Raw genomic sequence first — 6,879 nt, 5'->3', positions numbered from 1 at the left:
ACGTCATTAAGGTAGGCAGCACTGTATGAGTTATGTGGCCGGAGCACTTTGTCCACCAGACGCTGGAAGGTTGCTGGAGCCCCGTGTAACCCAAATGCAAGGACACGATACTGCCAGTGTCCGCTACGGGTACTAAACGCGTTTTTTTCTTTCGCGGAGTCTGTTAAAGGAACCTGCCAGTACCCTTTAGTCATGTCAAGTTTGGTCAGATATCGAGCCTGTCCAAGCCTCTTGAGGAGATTGTCCACGCGTGGCATTGGATAGGCATCAAATTGGGAGACTTGATTAAGTCATTGCAGAACCTCCAAGTCTCGTCAGGCTTACTGACGAACACAATGGAGCTGGACCAGGGACTATAACTTTCCTCAATCACAGCTAGTTCCAGCATGCGCTTGATCTCAAGTTCCACTTCAGCCTTTTTTGCCTCGGGAAGACGATACGGGCGTTCTCGGACAATAACCGCGGGCTCTGTCACAATGTTGTGCTCAACCAGAGAGGTCCTTCCGGGGTTTTCACTGACAACCTCCTGAATGGCCCAGATAACTGCTTCCAGCTCCTGCCTGTCTGGGACTTAAGTCCGTACCGATGTTAAGGTTGTGTGTGTGAGCAAAGAGTGAGCGGGGCTGGCCAGAGGAGGGATCGGGGTCCCTGTCCTTCCACGGTTTCAGCAGGTTCACATGATAAACCCGCTCCTTCGGCCGACAATTAGGTTGACTCACCAAATAGTCGACCAGTCCCTTCCTCTCCTTAACTTCATAGGGGCCTTGCCAATGGGCAAGCAACTTAGAATGGGAGGTAGGCACTAGGACCATGACCCAATCTCCCGGGTGGAACTCCCAAAGAGACGTGCCGCGGTTGTAATAATGGGCCTGTGCTGCTTGAGCCTCTTCCATGTGACTTTTAAGGCGAGGCCCAATCTTTCCAAATCTATCGCGTAACTGCGTGATATACTCTAATATGTTTGTAGAGGGAAGAGCCTCTTCTTCCCATCCTTCTTTTAAAATATCTAATATGCCCCGAGGTTGTCGCCCATACAGTAATTCAAAGGGGAGAACCCGTGGAGGCTTGTGGGACTTCCCGATAGGCAAAAAGGACAAGGGGGAGGAGCTGATCCCAGTTCCTTCCATCCTCGCTGACCACCTTACGCAGCATTTGTTTGAGAGTTTAATTAAACCTCTCTACTAATCTGTCGGTTTGAGGATGATACACCAAGGTCTTTAAATGCTTTATTTTCAGTAACTTGGCAGTCTCCCTGAACGTTTTCGAGGTGAAGGGGGTCCCCTGATCTGTCAAGACTTCCTTGGGGATCCCCACGCGCGCAAAGACCCCTAGTAATTCCTGTGCGATGGCTTTGGAGGTAGCTGAGTGCAACGGAACAACTTCGGGGTATTGTGTAGCACAATCCACGAGGACTAAAATGTACTTGTGTCCTCGGGTTGAGGGCTCAAGGGGTCCAACCAAGTCAACCCCGATTCTGTGGAAGGGAACATCAATCAGGGGAATAGGAACGAGAGGAGCATGGTGCCTCCTAGGAATTTGTCGCAGTTCACACTCCGGGCAGGAGCAGGAAGCGCAAAAGTGACGAACCTCCTCATTGATTCCCGGCCAGTAGAAAAGGAGCTTGATCCACTCCAGAGTTTTCTCGATGCCCAAGTGGTCACCTAGGTGGTGGGCATGTGCTAACTTGCAGACCTGCTGCCGGAAGGTACGTGGAATTAGCAGCAGCTTTCTCTCCTGCCCATCATGCATTGCTACACGGTAAAGAAGGTCGTTGTCTAATACAAAGTGAGGGCCCTGTGGCATCGACTGATTAGTGTGCTGGCCATTGACAAGGACCACTGCATTTTTTGCAAACTTCAGGGAGTCGTCATTCCATTGCTCCCTTCTAAAAGAAGCCGGCATCTCTTTAAATTGGAACCGCAACAAGGAGAGAGGGTCAGCGTCGACCTCAATGGGCGTGATTTCTTCCCGCTCCGCTGCGGCGTTGGTGGATGACGTGTCAGCACGCGATGGCCCGGGAATTGCCACGTCACCCAGGACGGCCGCTTCGTCTCTCTCTGCTAGCTGAGTACACGGCGTGGAGGCAGCTTGAGACGGTTCGTCTCCATCCATAACGAGGCCCAAATTAATCCTGGGAGTGCTATGTGTCTCACCGCTTTTAATTTTAGACCAGTCCAGCCCTAGTATCACTGGGTGTGGAGGATCAGGAAGGATTGCCACGGTTACTTTCTGAACTGATCCTCCGTAGCTGATGACACAAACGGCGGTCCTGTACCAGCTTCCCCCTCCACCTGCATTCCACCTTATTCCCAAGCGGGTTGCGAGCCTGCAGCCCCGGGGACGCCGGCACAAGCTCTGGGTTGTACAGGGGTTAGGTAGGTTTTGGGACGTACTCCGGCGGAGTTCGGCCAAGGGACAGTTCAACTCCCAGAGATTGTGAGGCCGTCCTTTGTTTTTCTACGAGCTCTATGAGCTCTGCCATGTTTGTGAACTGTCTGCCCCAGACCGGCTGGGTGAAGCCCCGGGGTAGTGTTTCCAGCAGCAGGTAACAAGCCACCTGCTCTATTATTTGGTAGGGCTTAAGTTTCTGTGGCCGTAGTCACTGCCCTACCTTTGCCCATAGGGACCAGGCTTCCTGTGGGGTCGGCCGCTCTGGGTCAAACCTCTAGTTTTTCAGGCTACTCACCTGCCAGTCTGGGCACCCCTAGATGGAAATCAGGGCTCTGGCTTCACAGGGAGGTGGGCACTCTCCTCCGAGAGAGCATAAACAGCCCGCTTCGCCTCCCCCTACGAAGCAGCCCAAGTCTGTGAGCCCCTTCCGAACACTCCCTGGCCTGCCTAGGTTGCCCAGTGGAGCATGCTGGGAGCAGAGCCTGTACCGGGACACTCCAAAACACGGGACACCCTCCCTGCCTGGAAACTCGGCCCCGGTACGCTCCCACCTGTATGTGTTGCAGGTCCTGTCCCCTTTTCTTCCAGGACTTCTCGATCCTGCCGGCTACGCCAATGTCACAATACCGAGTGTCACAATAACGAGACATACTCAAGACAAAGATTTGGGGCAGCCACCCGTATAATCTGGTATCCCGGCTGCAAAGTCGTTCTTTTTGTGAGAATATACAGCACTGAAGTGCATACAAACGAGTCCAAAACAAGACTGAGGGAAAAGGGAAAAGGGGCAGGTTTTTAAAGGGGAAGACAGGAAGTGAGGTCATAAGGATCGAGCACGTGGTCTTCAACCATTGGATCACAGCCGGACGTGACATCAAAAGGGGCCAGAGCTGGTGAGGTCGACTTCCATTGGCTCGGTCCCGGAAGTGATGTCAATGGAGCCAGGTGGACTCCCCCAGGAATGGTCTACAGGGAAGGGAGAAAAAGAGTCAGTGTACTCTGCCACATCCTGGCCCTTTAGCTGCCTCCCATGCGCACGTGTGTGACACTATCTATCTATCTATCTATCTATCTATCTATCTATCTATCTATCTATCTATCTATCTATTGTGGACATGGCCCGGGCACAGACAGGCAGACATGTTGTTAAGTCACCACCACATGTTTATTTACACTGTTTACAATGTTCAAAAGTGCTCTCACAACCCCACAAAGTCCTGGCCACACAATGCCTTCTTCTTTGGGCTGCCTCCACTCTCTCTTCTACTGCCTTGTCCTGCCTCCACCCGACTCCAGCCTCGGAAGAAGGGAGACAGCCCCTTTTATTCCTCCCTGGATGGGCCCCAGGTGTTCTCCGGGTGTCCCTGCTCCTCTTCCTCTCAGCACTTCCTGGTGTGGTGGAAGTGCTGAGGTCCAGGGTCCGCAAGGCATTGGGGCGCCCTCTGGCGGTGACCACGGGTCACTACAGGGTTGGGCTTCCATGCCCTCTGGCCCCCAAAGCAACCAGGATGGCAGCCCCCACGTACCTCAAGGTGTCCCGGCCGGGTCGTTGCCCCTGGCATTCCTGACACTATCTATCTATCTATCTATCTATCTATCTATCTATCTATCTATCTATCTATCTATCTATCTATCTATCTATCTATCTATCTATCTATGTTGCCTAGGTGTGGCAGAAAAGTAATTTCTGACTGATTTTTTATTTACCAAAGTTTTTATTTTTTTCAAACATCAATGTTATCCCCTTCAAAGTAGTTCCCTTGGGCAGCTACACACCGGTGGAGGCGTTGTTCCCACTGTTGGTAGCAGTGCTGGAAGTCTTCAACCGGTATGGTCTTCAGCATGTCCGTTACACTCTTTTGGATGTTTTCTAAAGTCCCGAAATGACGTCCTTTGAGGACATTTTTCAGTTTAGGAAAAAGGAAAAAGTCACACAGACTGAGGTCAGGTGAATAAGGGGGCTAGGGAACCACAGGAATGCATTTTTTCGATTGTCCTTCTGCTCAATTGTGAGGTTTTTTGGCACCATTTTGGCACAGACCTTTCGCATGTGCAAATGTTCAGTCAAAATTTGATGAACGGTAAATCTGTTCAAATTTAATTGTTCACTCAACATTCATAATGTTAAACGACGGACTGATCTCACAAGAGTGTTCACACGTTCGATGTTTTCATTGGTTTTCGAAGTTGAAAGCCTCCCTGAAAAACTTGAGCTCGGGATAAAGAATGTTCCCCATAGGCCTGTTTTAACTTTTCAAACGTCACACTTGACGATTCTCCAAGCTTAACACAAAATTAAATGGCACAACGTTGATCCAAATTCCGCTGTTCCACAACTTCGCTAATAGCAGTCACAAAAATCACGTAGTTAACGGAAGGAGTTGAAACTCGCACTGAGCTATGGGAGGGTACTGATACACGTGCTCTATCAAGGACAACAGCGCAGCGTTGCCAGATCGCTTGCAGTGTTGCCAGTCTCATTACTTTTCTGCCACACCTCGTATGTGTGAGAGTTGTGTAGAAGAGGTTTGGCATAGTGAGGTGGCTAACATTAGAATATCCTGGGGTCTTACCTGCGGTGGGTTGGCACCCTGCCCAGGATTGGTTCCTGCCTTGTGCCCTGTGTTGGCTGGGATTGGCTCCAGCAGGCCCCCGTGACCCTGTATTCGGATTCAGCGGGTTAGAAGATGGATGGATGGATGGATGGATGGGGTCTTACAGCCAATTGTGTGGTAAGCAATATCAGCAACAACCACACAGTTGACTTGCAGTACTAACAAGCAGATAATGGGAAACTATAACAGACTGGAATATGTTAAACAGCTAATTAAGGTGAGAAATGAAATTTTTTCAAACATTTTTTTAAATTTGACCAGTAGAGGTGCAACTCAATTTTTTTTTGTCCGTTGCTATGGAATTCAAATAATTTAATGAGTTTATCAAACATCACCTTTTCCTGAACCCCCAGCTGCTTCCTTCTAGTACCCAGTAAGCTGATGTGCCCCATGATTTACCCTTATGCTCACAATCAGAAAATGGGAAGTATGAATCAATTCCTAAAATTTAACTTTCCATAGAATGCATCACAGCAGGTGCCATCAAAAAGCCTGGGAGTCAAGTCAAAATCCAAAAAAAAAAACAAAAAACAAAGCAAGAACTGTTAGTTTAGAACTTGCGTATTAAAACCATCAACATCATACACACACTCTCAAACCATCTCAGTGCATGTGGGGTCACTGGGGTCAGAGACTATCCCAGCAGCTCTGGGTGCAAGGCAGGAACCATTAACCAAGACAATTAAGTGCAATCCATTACTGGGCCAGTTTAGAATCATCGATCAACCTAACATGCATGTGGACACCCACACCAGCACATCGAGAACATGCAAACTCCAAACTGACGCCATTCAGGTGCAGGATGTGTGAGGGGGCAGCACTGTCCGAAAGAGTCACAGTGTGCTTTGTTATGTAATTTAGGACTGTAGTATAAAAGAAAGAATCATTACGCTGGACAATGAAGATTTGCCTCCTGAATACTTTTGTGTTTGTCTAAAGGGATTTTTGCCTGCTGATCACAAAAAATACACATTAAATATTTTACATCATGTACCATTTTGTTGCAATCATCTATTTTTATGATTTCCTCTCATATTACAAGTTTAAGTTTAAAATACAACTGCAACTGGAACATCAAAACATTGTGGCCCTGCTACTAGGAATGCAGCTCGGATACACCAAATAGAGCAAGTGGGACAGCCACGGTAAAGGGTCTCATTACATTAAAAAGTACTGGGCGCTCCACAAGGGCAATAAAGTGTGGCACGTAAACCACTTGTCAACCTAACACAAATATTTTTTCTTCTTCTTCATATTAAACGTTGACTGAGAAACAATGTCAAAAAAAGAGGAATAAGAAAGGCAAAATATTTCAATATTTGAGACAGATGTCTCAAATCAGACACGAGATATCAGACATCACATCATCAGTGACAAGTGGTTTGTAGATATGCTACTGGGACTGGAGGAAATCGCATGGAAGACATTGAAGGATATGGTTGAGAATGTTCTTGCCAACTACTGAGCAACAACCAACATCCATCTGGTGGACAAAAGGCTTCAAGCATAGAGAACAATGATATGCAACATATTACGAAAGATCGATTTTCTGCCTTCACACTTGAATTTCCTCTCTGGTGTTCTTGGTGCAGTTAGTGACAAACATTATGAAAGGTTTCACCAGGACTTTCCAAAAATGGAATAGCAGTATCAGGAGAGGTGGAATTTATCAATGCTGGCCGACTATTGATACACAATGAAATGGGGGAGCGTCAGATGCGGAGTACAAACAAAAATCAGTAGCAGAATATTTTTAGCTTGGTTAAACTAATGCAATGAATCAGCATCATTAAGTGATTAAACACACTACATTCGATAAAAGTTCATGTTTCTCCAAATGCTTACTTAATAGATTTAATCTGAAATGAAACTT

Source organism: Polypterus senegalus, chromosome 13, assembly GCF_016835505.1.
Source record: "Polypterus senegalus isolate Bchr_013 chromosome 13, ASM1683550v1, whole genome shotgun sequence".
Classification (NCBI taxonomy): domain Eukaryota; kingdom Metazoa; phylum Chordata; class Cladistia; order Polypteriformes; family Polypteridae; genus Polypterus; species Polypterus senegalus.
Note: the sequence above shows the minus strand (reverse complement) of the source record.